The sequence below is a fragment of the Corvus moneduloides genome, chromosome 9 (assembly GCF_009650955.1).
Source record: "Corvus moneduloides isolate bCorMon1 chromosome 9, bCorMon1.pri, whole genome shotgun sequence".
NCBI classification, from domain to species: domain Eukaryota; kingdom Metazoa; phylum Chordata; class Aves; order Passeriformes; family Corvidae; genus Corvus; species Corvus moneduloides.
Window position 1 is genome coordinate 6,437,623 of NC_045484.1, and position 12,040 is coordinate 6,449,662.

Below are 12,040 nucleotides of genomic sequence, written 5' to 3' on the forward strand. Positions count from 1 at the left end.
GTTTATTAATGAAAAACATTAGCAGGGCAATATGGCAGCAGGCTACAACACTCCAGGACTTGGCCTCTCCAAGGGATTGTCCTTGAGCAGGAAGGTGCAGTGATCTCTGTGTCCCTGATGGCACCTCCTGTAACTCTACCTCTGGCAGGCCCTATAAATCCCTTTCTGACTGCTGAGGGGACATAAATCTACCCCAAACTGTGATACTTACCAAACATTATTGCATTATGGAGCCATAAATCCCCCATCACCTTAGGGAAATGTCTGGGCCTATCGAGCTAAACAAGTCAAGACAGCTAATCAACTGTTCCCAAGCATCAAACTATTAAGATGCAGACGAGGAGCAGCTCAGAGATATTTTCTCAGCAGTCATTTATCACATTTGTACAAGTCATAAACAGGTCTATGGCTTTTGGCTGTGCCTTTTAATTCCCAGAAATGGACACACGGCCAGGAAGAGCAGACACAGGAGCATCTGTTCACGTGCTGGGGGAGGAGTTGGGGCATCAGCCTAATTGCAGCAGAAAGGACCATTTTTCTGCTGCAGGCAGATGGTGCTGTGGCATTTGCAGTTTCCACTTCTCAGGGAAGAGAGGGCTTCCCAGGAGGGGAGTACAGATACATACGCTTGGGAAAGGGGCTGGGATGGTGAGAAGCCAGCAGCTCTGAAAACCCAGTGAGGTACAGGATGAAAAACCATGTAGTGATATGGTGAAGTAACAAATAATGGAGCTTTTTGACAGCCTGGGTGGGAAAAAAAGAAATAAAAGCCTTTCTGTGCCAATGTTTTACCATCCCGGGCTGCAAATGAATCCTTGTCTTGAGCTGGAACAGTCATTAATCTGCCCACAGAGCCAAGGGCAAGGATTTACAGCATCTCCTTCCTGTTACCCTCTCCTTCAGCAGCTGCAGCAGGGTGCCTTTCCCCCTTGGGAGTCTCCCTTGCTTCTCACACTTTGCTTTTGCTTGCAGTGGAAGATGTTTTTTTCTCTGCAGAAGCACAGGAGGCATTGTTATTCCACATCAGCTCTTTGACCCACCAGAGTCCTGGGTGCTGGTGGTGCCTGGCGGGTGCTTACAGGCTGTCGTGGGGGACTCCTGGGAGCTGATCCTTCTGCAGGCACTGGAAGCTGAGCCAGGGCTGCAGAGCCTCTTTGTGCAGCGATCCGGAGTGGTCTCCCTTCAGGAAAATGAATCAAACACGTCGCCAGCTGGGACAACCCTACTGCGTTGTGTTTGCTTGGGGTCAGGAGAGGGGAAGGTTTAAACCCCCTTCCCTTCAGGACTCGAGCCCCCACGATTTGGCTGCTGCAGCGGCTGCTGCTCTGTGTGAAATGTCAGCACAGTTGCTCTGCAGGGTCCGTGTGATCCGGTGACGCGCGAGCACCGCATGGGCGGGCGCCTGAATCAGCACCCAGTGCTGGGACCGTGCCCGGGTTTGTGTAAACTCGGAACTGCAAGCCGCCGCCCAGCCAGGCTGTAAATGTCCCAAGCAGCTCTCCCAAGGATGCTGATCTGTCCAAAGTAAGCTGGAGCTGGAAATAGGGGGAGAATAAAGTCACCTGCTAGTCAGTGCTTTACGGACCGGGATGGAGCGACCGCCAGGGGGATGTACAAGGAGATGCTGTCTTTGGAGAGTCTCCAGGGCTGGATTCGGGACTGGTACAATAACCCACTCAGGATATCTCAGGGTAGAAAGCAGAATCCTATTAGGAGTCAACCTATCCCATCCCATACTTTCAAAGTGAACACTCACACATGTAAGCCATCAAAACCAATAAATGCTTCTTTTTCATCTCCAGAGATGCTGTGCTTCTTTCAAAAAACATTTGCAACATTATTGGAAGATCTCAAGAGGTCAACCCATCAGTTAACCTGCTCAGCAGCATGTCCAAAATATGCAGGACCAGGTAATCAAAACATTTTGTGAGCTCAGTTGGTGCATGCAGCCACTCCCAATTCCTGAAAGCAAAAACGGACTTTTATTCCACAGTTAAACACAAGGAATGCTGATAACTTAATTTGCACATGGGGTCCTATCCATTGCCTCACATCCTTTTCTAAAGGCTCTTTAAAGATTGTGGTATAAAAGTGAAACATCTTGCAAATGCCCAAGAGCTCCAGGAAACCGATTTCAAAAGGAAGTTTCTCTTGGGAGACAAGGTCCATTTGAGACAATGTAGTCAAAACCAAATTGGGTTTGAAAGTGGAAGTTGGGTGTGTGCAACAGGCTGTCAAGTAGCAGGCAGAAAACCACCCCCCAATCCTGAGAATACGTGTTGAAAGGTGGCTCACGTCATACTGCCCCTTGCTCAGAGCAGACCCACAGTGCCAGGACTGCACCATGTCCTTAGTGCCCAACCTGTTTGCATCCTCTGGGCAAGCAGCTCTTGTGCTCTGTCTGTTAAAAGCCCCTGACAGTGCTGCCAGCTGGGTGGTCTGTACCCAAAATATGAGCATCACATCCAGGCCTGAGCTCTTCTGTGGGGTTGGAAGGAGAGGCACAGCAGCACCCACTGAGCGGGATAGAGCACTAGGTCCAGATCTGTTATCCCAAGCAAAGGAAAAGCCCAGCCCGGAGGATGTAATCAAATTAACAAACTGAGTGGTTCCACCTCCAAAAAACTCTGCTGGCTTCCTCCCATCCAGCTGGGCTTTACCCTGTGGGCTTGACCCCTTTCCTCAGGGCTGGGGTTCAAGTGACCTACATCTAATTTCTCACTGCCTTCTGATGAGTGTTTTCATAATGCTTTTCTCCTTCCCAGATTTGGGGACCTGCCAGAGCTCAAATCCTTCTGCTCTTTGACATCTAATTTTGTTCTCCACAGGATGTTTCCTGGAGGGCTCATAGGAGTCTTGAGAGAGGCCGCCCGACCCTGCGGCAGGAGAAATTGATGCTGGCAGGGGTTGTGGTGATGCTTTGTGGTCCTGTAAGTGGTTGGCAAGCACCAGAACTGACACAGCCCTTGCCAGGGATAGCACATCCCTTGGCTGATGCCTCACAGTGATGCAGAGGGACCAGAGGAGCTGTGGTGCAAGAGAGGTGAGGGAGGACAATGTGTCTCCTGCCCAGCTGTGTCATCCTCTCCCTTGCCAGTGGTTGACCCCCTGGGATTTGATGCAGGATCGTGGGTCAGTGCCTGGACCTGGGGTGCTCAAGGCTGGTCCTGCAGTCCTAGCTCTGCCTTGCCCCAAGAAGGGTGGTGAAGGGCTGGACAGGGGCAGTGGGGATGGCTAGAGATGCATGGGAGGGCTAGAAGGAGAGGGATCAAACAACAGCTCTTTGGAGAGAAGATGGGGAATGGGTTGAGGACGGGAATGAGGAAATGGGGACAGGGATGAGGCTGTCTGTCGGGGGGGGGGGGGCAGCGGAAGTGGGAACCATGAAACTGTCACTTGAAGCTGGTTGCTGTGCTGGAAACCAGTGGTCAGGAGGGATCGATGGTGTGGGGTGGCACCCAGCAGTGCAGGGGAACATGTGTGTGGGAGGATGTCAGCTGTGTCCCCCTCTCTGGGCTCTGCTGCTTGCTGGCATGAGGACAGGGCTCACCTGAAGTCCCTGGCAGTGTCATCAGGGTCTCCATGAAAAGATGCTGAATTACCTACAGGAGAATTGATTGCACTATTGATGAAATCCCCTTGGATTTTACAGGGAGTGGAATGCTGCATGTGGAAAGGAGTCCTTTCTCAGCCCTCAGCCTATGCTTGAGCTATCTATTTCCTTTCCCCATTTTTGTAGGCGTGGCCTCCTAACTGCCCTCCTGTCGCTGCTGTCTGTCAGCTCCTCGCTGACATTATTTTTGCAGGTCTCTGTAGCTCTGACCTCACAGCAGAAGGTGCATCTCCTGGTCCCTGCTTCCCAGGACTCCGTGTTTTCATCCCAGGTGCTTTTAGCCCAACAGTGTGAAATCCCCATGTGTCCAGACTTATTTGACCCAGTCTGGAGTGGTGTGGACTTTTCTCACTTCCACCCATTCTTGCAGCGTGCTTGGAGGCTTTGTGGATCAGATGGAGCCCTCCGAGCCTCTTGTGCTGTGGGAAGCCTGCAGCTCTGGAGATGTGAAGCAGTTTGGGTTCCCTTATGGCTTATTTAGCTCCACTGGCATGGCAGGAAGCCCAGCCCTTCCAGCCTTTCACTGCCCATCAGCTGCCTTATGTGACAGTGCAGCTGTGGTGTGCTCTGGGCCATGTGTTTGAAAACGCCTCTGGAGAGGAGCTGTCTTTCGGTGCCTCTGCTTGTTCGACATCTCTGCAGGCTGTTGACGCTTCTCTCACATCCAAGAGCCTCAGCTGGTGCCAGCAGCTCTGCCCTCTGACATGGAAGTGGCCAAACTCCGTTTTTGGTGTCCCTGGCTCCCTTTGATGTGCTGCCTCACTGCCCCAAGCCTACGCACCCCAACCCATGCTATTCCCTGAGGTGGGACCCCTCTTTCTCAACAGCCATGAGAAACATCCTCCTTGCGGTGTTTCCAAAATGAAAAATATGTCCTTGGGTGCTGTAAATAGCACAGAGGAATGGTTTCTCATGATCCTGCTAGGGCCAGTGTATCTGCTGCTTGAGCCTCATAAGCTCCCTGGGCAAATGTCAGCAGGGAGCCCTTCTCACCACTCTACGGCCAGGCCCTTCCCAGGCTGCTGACTTCACACAGGCCTTTAGGAGCCCCTGGCGAGCCAGGAGCCTGACTGGCCCAGGTGCTGTGAGAAACAGCCCTTTCCTCTGGGAAGGCAGAGGGAGGATGAATGTGCCCATTTTGCACATGCCAGATGAATCTTGGAGCCCCTCATTAAACTCAAGCTGCTGGATAATTAGGTGGTGAATTTGCAGGAATGACTCTGGGATTCTTTCACATGGCTAGTAATTGACTGTCTGTCCCATGACAGGTGTCTCAGGAGGTGTTCAACAAGTGCTGGCACCGATCTCTGTGGTAGGGTGAGGTGGTCCCTGTCCCACCTGGGGACATGACAGCACTTGGAGTGTGGCTGCCTCTCTTCAGCTCCACGTGGCCCTGGGTTCCACACACCCCAGGCACATGTCCTGTCCACAGGCTGGGAAAGGTGGGGAAGGAAAGCAGAGCAAACCCATCTTACCCTTTCTGTGCCCATTTCTACAGAGCTCTACACATGCACCCCAAGAAGGGCTCCCAGCAAGGGTCACGGATGTTGCCTCACTCCTGTGATTAGCTTCAGTTTCATCCCTTTTTTGAAGGTACAGCCCAATCTGGGAGAGGCAGAGATGGACGGAGGCTGGGCTGCACTACTGTTGTGACAGTGACAGCATCTTCCAGGCCACCTGTGTGGCCACTGGGAGAACAGACCATCCCAAATTCACACCCATGAGCTTGTGCTGTGCAGAGATACAGCAGCAGATCAGGGTCAGAGGTACAGTTGGCCTGGCCAAGGAAAGCACAGGGACCGATGGAGCCATCACTCCCTCTGCAGGAAGGCATTCATTCCCTTCCAAAGGCAGTGGTAATGTGCTCCCAGAACACCCCAAGTACAGTCTGTAACCAAACGAGTCCCTTGCAGTGTGTTCCTCACTTCTGAGGCTGCCCTGTGCACTTCTAGGCTGGTACAGAGAGAAAATTGGCCAGGGGAAAAGGAGGGTACTTCCCATATAGAAATGGGGCCATGCACAGGGAGCCCTGCTCCCAGCTTCCATGCCACTATGAATCACCCTCTTCCCAGCCCTTGGGGGCAATATGCCACCAGGGGCAGGCCTGGCACATGGAAATTTCAGCCCTGAAGTCAAATATTATTTGGAAGCTAATGACAAACAAAATCTATTTTTGCAGTGGTCTTGTTTAAAATATTTCCCCTTAATTCCCTTGAAATAGCAGTAATTGAAAACGGGTCTCTGCTATGCCAGTGCATACTTCTTTAATTATATCCTGCACTGCCTGTTTCCAATGAAAGGGCCCTATCTGTTAGCACTTACCAGCCTTATGAAAACCAGGCTTGGGCCCAAGTCGGCAGGAACACAAAATAAAAAACATTTCCCTTTAGAGGCATCATTTGAGCTAATTAACTTTAATCAGCCCAGAAACATCTCTTTGAGATTTCTTTCCCCACCTTAGAGCTGGGGCACTTCCAAGCAGCCCTGAGGGTGATGAGCCTTGACTTCCCAGAAATGGTGGGATTGGGGTGATGCTGTCACCCAGGGAGATGTGGGGTTGTCCCACAGTTTATGGGGTGGTGGGTTCAGGTGCTCAGCCAGTGTGGGAGTGGGACAGTGTCTCATCCCATTCCTCCCACCTTGGCACAAGACCAGGCACAGCAGCTCCATGCTGGACCACAATCAGCTCATTAAAAACCTCAGACCCAGGTGGGGGTTTGGAGCAAGGGGCAGGGGCTGAAGAGCAAACTGAAGTGAATTAGGTGCCATCACATCTCCCCACATGGGTTGTGGGAGTGCTGAGGTGTGGGTCCTGCTGGAATAGCTGGTACCCAAACAGTGCCTGGTGCTTGGAGCCTGCAGCTGAAGGAAGGAATGAATGGTGGGTGTCTGCTCCATGTGCTTTCCACTTCCCCGTGTTTGGTGCCTGGGCTGTGCATGGGGTGGGATTTGGGGCAGAACTAGCAGGTTTCCCCATAGTCCAAACCCCATAGCTCTGGGTTGACTCAGCATCACAGCTGTGGGCACTGTGGACATGTCCTGGATCCCTGTGCCCCATGAGCCTGGAGCTGGGGGAGGAGAGGTGGCTGCATCCAGGCTGAAATGAGTCTGGGGCTGTTAACCTTGTGCCACATCCATCCCTTGCTGCATCTGGGCCATTTTGGACAGGAGCCAGGTTATTTCACCAAAATGCTTCTCACCTGCTCTTCAACCTGCACTGTGATTAAGCCTAAGGGAAGGCCTGATGAAATCAGCCCAGTGTTGCAGTCCTGAGGGACTGCTGGGCTTTAATTGCCCCAAGCGGATTCACCTGGGACCCCCCAAACTACATTTACTGCTGGGGCTGGGACCCCCATTTGAGTTGAGGCTCAGACACTGATCTCTTTCCTGAGCATTTTCTCAAGCCCAGGTTCAATTCTGCACTTAATTTTGAGTAGAAGGGTTCTGTTTGACAAACTTTCTACTGCTTGGGGTTTTGATTTTTTTTCTCAAGGATAGGGGGCCTCCCCAAGCCAGGGTAAGTGAACTGGGATCTTGAGCAAGTTCCAGCTGGATGGCTCCTCTAAGGCTCCTGCTTGGAGTGGAATGTGTGCTCCATGGCTGTCCTGGCCAAGTCTGAGTGCCTACAGACTCAGCACAGAGCTGTGCTAACCTGGAAAGCCACCAGCAGACTCTGCTGTCCTTTTACATGTCCCTGGACTGACTCATGCAGAGGCAGTGTGAGAAGAGCAACTTCTGCACCACTCATGGAGGGCTCCAGGCTCTTTCTGAGGACAGAGGCAGACTTAAAAATTCAACAGGTGAGTGAATTGGTATTTTAATGCAAATGAACTCAAACCTTGAGGCAACCTCTTCCATCAGCTCCTTAAAACCCCAGCAGAGGAAAAACCCAGCACTGTGTGGGATAGATAGTGGTGTCACTTAGCCAAGTGCAAGCAGCTTGAAAAACGTCTTGTAATTCCATGGGAGGTCTTGGGCGGGGGGGGAGGGTGTAATTTTTTGGTTTTATTTTTTTGTTTTTATTTCAGTGGTTGTTGAGCAGCCAGAGATGTAAAGGATCTGCTGGAAGGCAGCAGCCTCAGCAGCAGAAGATGCTGTAGCAGCCCTGTGGGTCCCAGCACAAAGTGGCTCCCAGACCCACCCAGGAGGCAGGGCATGGGTCAGGAGCATTCTGCCATGAGATGGGGGGGATTTTCTACTTTAGATACCCAAGTATTTCAAGGCTGCATTTGTCAAGGCTCCTGAAGTGCCTGGCTCTTAGTCTCCCAGGCTGGTGATCCAGGGAAATCCAACAGCAGGAGACACTGGCTGTGAAGAGAAACTGCTGGTACAGAAAACGGGGAAAAATGTTCTTGTGAGCTTGTTGGCAGGGCATTTAAAAGTAGTTACAAGAGCAGAAATGAGTGATTGCTCACTTTGCTGTCTGCTCCTTGCACACTAGGAGAGATTTATTGACTGGTAGCAGAAGATCAGATCCCTTCATTCCAGATTGTGTGTGCAACTGAGCACTAATTATGGTTAATGGCTGTACTGAAGTGGATAATTTTTTTTCCTAGCATGACAGCAAGAATAATATGATTTAGCAATATCCCTACAGCAAAAAGGCCAGGAACTGTTCTGAGGTTGTTTCTGCAAGCTTTGCACAACAGGCAGAGCAACGACAAAAAGACAATGGGAAAGGGCACTGGCATGGAAAGAAATCAGTCCTGATCATCTGCTGCTTGGGATGGGCTCAGCCAACAGAATTGCTCATCCATCCCAGCACAGGAGAGCTCTTGGGGCAACAAACCACAGGGGAACAGCCCCAGCAGTGGTTTGCCATGCAGAGATAGTTCTCTCCAGCTTCCTGGGCTGCAAGGGGCTGATACGTTCATGGAGCAGGGATCTGCTTGTGGGAAGGCACTGAAGGAGAAGTGACAGCCACGAGTCCTTCCCACCCAAAAGCTGCCAGCTCCTACTCAGTAGATGTGCAGTGGAGACAAAAAAAGGGCAGAATTATGTAGGTGTGTGGAAGTGCAAGTCCCAAACCCAAGAGACCTGTGTTGCACCCACTGCTGGTCAAAGTGTTTTGCTTTGTACCATCAGGAATTTGGTGGTTTTGTCTCAGTACCCATCTGATCATTAGGACTGTCTGGAAATGGGAGGTATAAACAGGCTGTGGGTGTAGAGGTAAGTAGAATAAATAATACAACATAAAAACATCCTAGCAGTAGGGATATTGCTTTTGAGTATGTGATAAGGGGAGATGATAAAATATATAAATACATAAACCAGCTCACAGAGTTATGGGGTACATGACCAAATACAACTTGGAGAAAGCAATCTACAGGGCAAATAAAATGTAGGGTGCTAGGGAAGCTCCTTTGGGCTGCCTTCCCTAGGGCGGCAATGATTTAGCATCCTGAAAGGACAGACTCAGCTGGAATGAGAGTGTGGTATGAAAGCCCGAATGCAAGGTGTACCTTTGTATGATAAGATGTGGGCTTTGAATGGAAAAGGCAGTAGTATTTCACCTGTTGATTCAGAGTTTCTCCCAGGTTCCCTGGCACAGGAGTAGGACGAACTGGATCATGTGTGTGATGTCAATGCCTGTTTAAGCATCTGGACACATTTTGCTGTAATTGTGTGTTAAGTAATTCTAATATATGACTGGGAGCTATAAATATTCCCAGAGTGACTGTAGGATAGCTTTATCCAAGTACGGATTAGAGGAGCCTTGACACCGAAGTCACAAGAGGGAGCTCGAGATGAACTTCAGGCTTTTTTTTAAGGTCTAACTTTTTTTCCCCTTTACAGCGGGCAAATAGGCCAGAAATCTCCAGGGTAAAGTAACAGCTTTTCCCCCAGAGTGTGAGGACCTGGCTGAACATCGTGCTCCTGCTCTGCCTTGGAGGAAGCAGCCAGGAAAGCATTGAAGATGTCCAGCTTGCAAGAGCCCATCTCTGGCTCCTGAGGAGCACATCACCCTGCCAGCTGTCAGTAATTATGGCATAATGGGGAGGGCTTGGACATTCTGGGTGTGCACCAGGCTGCACCCTGTCTCTCAGCTCCACTGGAGGAGATGGGACAAGAGCTGCCCACATGGAAACACAGCCCTGGAGGTGCTGGGCTTGATCAGCCTCCCTTCTTTTGCAGCCCTTATCCCACTGAATGGCCTAAACCTCTGGAAAATTCCTCTGCTGAAGCAAGGAGGGGATCCTTGCCTTTCTGCGAGGTACATGAGTAAAATGCAGTGGTTCAGCCCACAGATGGCAACTTGCAACTCATCTGTGCCACTGGAGCTGGAAGGCAGGAGGTGAGGGTGAATGTGGGAGGTTTGCTCTGGGGTTATTCACGAGGGTTATTCACTGAAGCCTTCCTGTTCCAGGGGGGTTAAACCAGATACCTTCTACTGGGTACCCCTCTCCCAAGGACCAAAGAGAAAGCATGGATAATTATCAGGAAATATGTGATTGTTAAACACACAAAGCCTGTTCAGGCAGGTGCAGTCACGAAGTATCCTGGAGCAGTTTTGTGCTAAAACTTGAGCCGCTGGTGTCCTTTTGCTGAACAAAGGCTATGTTTGTTCCTTATGCAGAAAAACAGGTCAAATCTTGAAATCCCAGCCTGGGACCTCACCAAGTCTTGGGGCTCAAAGCAAGGCTTGCACACTGGTGACAGAGGACAGCCCTTTCCCTAGGGAGATTACTGACAAAATCCTGGCAGGACATAGGTAGGAGAGGCAACCAGGGGAAAAGTGTTTTATTGAAGGAAGAATAACCCTTGGGATGATTTCCTGTATTTAGGAGCAGATCCTGTGGGTTCTCCATGTCTGCAGCCCCTCTGGCTCCAGTAGAAATCCAACAGCAATAGCTGCAAGCAGCCCCCTGCATGGCACATGTATTGCTGGACAGAGCTGTGCTTCACCAGGGCTACAGCAAAGGCATTCCAGACGTGAATCCTTGTGGTCTCTGCTCCTCCCAGCTGGGTTAGGTAAGGCTTGGAGCAGAGCCGAAGCCAGGTGAACACTGGGCACCTTCGTGCCTGGTGACTGTCCAAGGAAAGGATTATTTTGTGTGGTGTCCTGAAAGCCTGGTACCCTCAAGCAGCTTATGCTGTGACAGGGTGGTTGTGGCTTCCTGTGAGGTTTCACCCAATGCTCTCAGCAGTTTCTGGTGCTCTAAGAGTAGTCCTGCCTGAATCCAGGTAGCACCTCTAGAAAACAACACATAGGCAGGAACAAGAAAAAAAGAGGGAGGACAGAGAGAGGATCTGCCTAAGGACAGATCCCAGAGAAGGTGTGGAAATGGACTGGAGGTCTGCAGGCCACCAAGCTCCAAGGCTGGGTGGCAGGGTAGGGGGAAAGGCTTAAGAGGAGAGATGTCTTTGAGATAGATGCAGTGAGATGTGTTATTCTGTTGCAACTGCTGTGCCTAAAAGTGATTTCATGAGAGGCAAGGTGGGTTTTTTGTTTGATTTGTCTGGGAAGGTGACTGGTGAGCTGTGAAGCTGAGGGTGAATGATGCCCTCAGAACTCCTGTCTCCACTGAAAGGGTGTGGATCAGAACAGCTCCCTAGGGAATGGCAAAATCAACCTTCAGGGCAGATGGAAGCTTAAGGAGGGTGAAGAGACACCGTTACATTTTCTTCCCTATCACAAGGCATTAGCTTCCCCTTAGGGTGCTCTATTCATCAACCCCAAACCTATTTGGAACAGTCCTGCAGCCCTTTCTTGGAAGGATTTTGCTCACAAACAAAAATGAGGGAGAAGGGTGTGGAAAAGCAAATGAAAAATGGATCTTAAGCTGCGTTCAAGAAAAACAAGAGCTGGCTGGGGATGCAATTAGAGCAGAACCAACGCGAGGGGAATGTTCTTGTGCCTCGCTTTGTGTTGCTCCAGCTGCAGATTTATTGTCCCCCAAGCAGCCTTGGCTGCCATGGCACTGCTGGCAGCTCCCAAGGGCTCTGCCCAGCCTCCACACAGGGTGTTTCTCATTTCAGACTTCAGAGATGGTGGAACAATGCAGCTGCACATCAAAGGGCCGAGTGGAGCCGGAGGGATGTGGGAGGAGAGGACGATCCCTGGCCCCACGGGAGCTGTGGGCGTCTGTGGGGCGCGGGGTCCCAGTGCTCCCAGCTGGGCCAGTGGCGCCTCTGGCGAGTTTGGTTCATCCCTGGCTGCCAGCAGTCGGGAGCCCAGCTGCAGCTCTACAGTCAAAGCGCTGTGCTGAAGTTTATTCCTTTTTGGCGCAGTGAGGAATCCTGTTTCCAGCTGTTTCAGCTGGAATGCTCCTTGGGGAAGCATCTGGCTCTTGCTGTGGGTGTTGTGCCACATCCAGCCGAGGCATGAGCAGCACAGCACGTGGGCAAGCTGCTGCCCAGCCCTGCAGCCAGGCGGTGTGCTGAGCATCCCTCCAGCTCCTGCCTCAGAGAGCCTTTTGCAGGCAG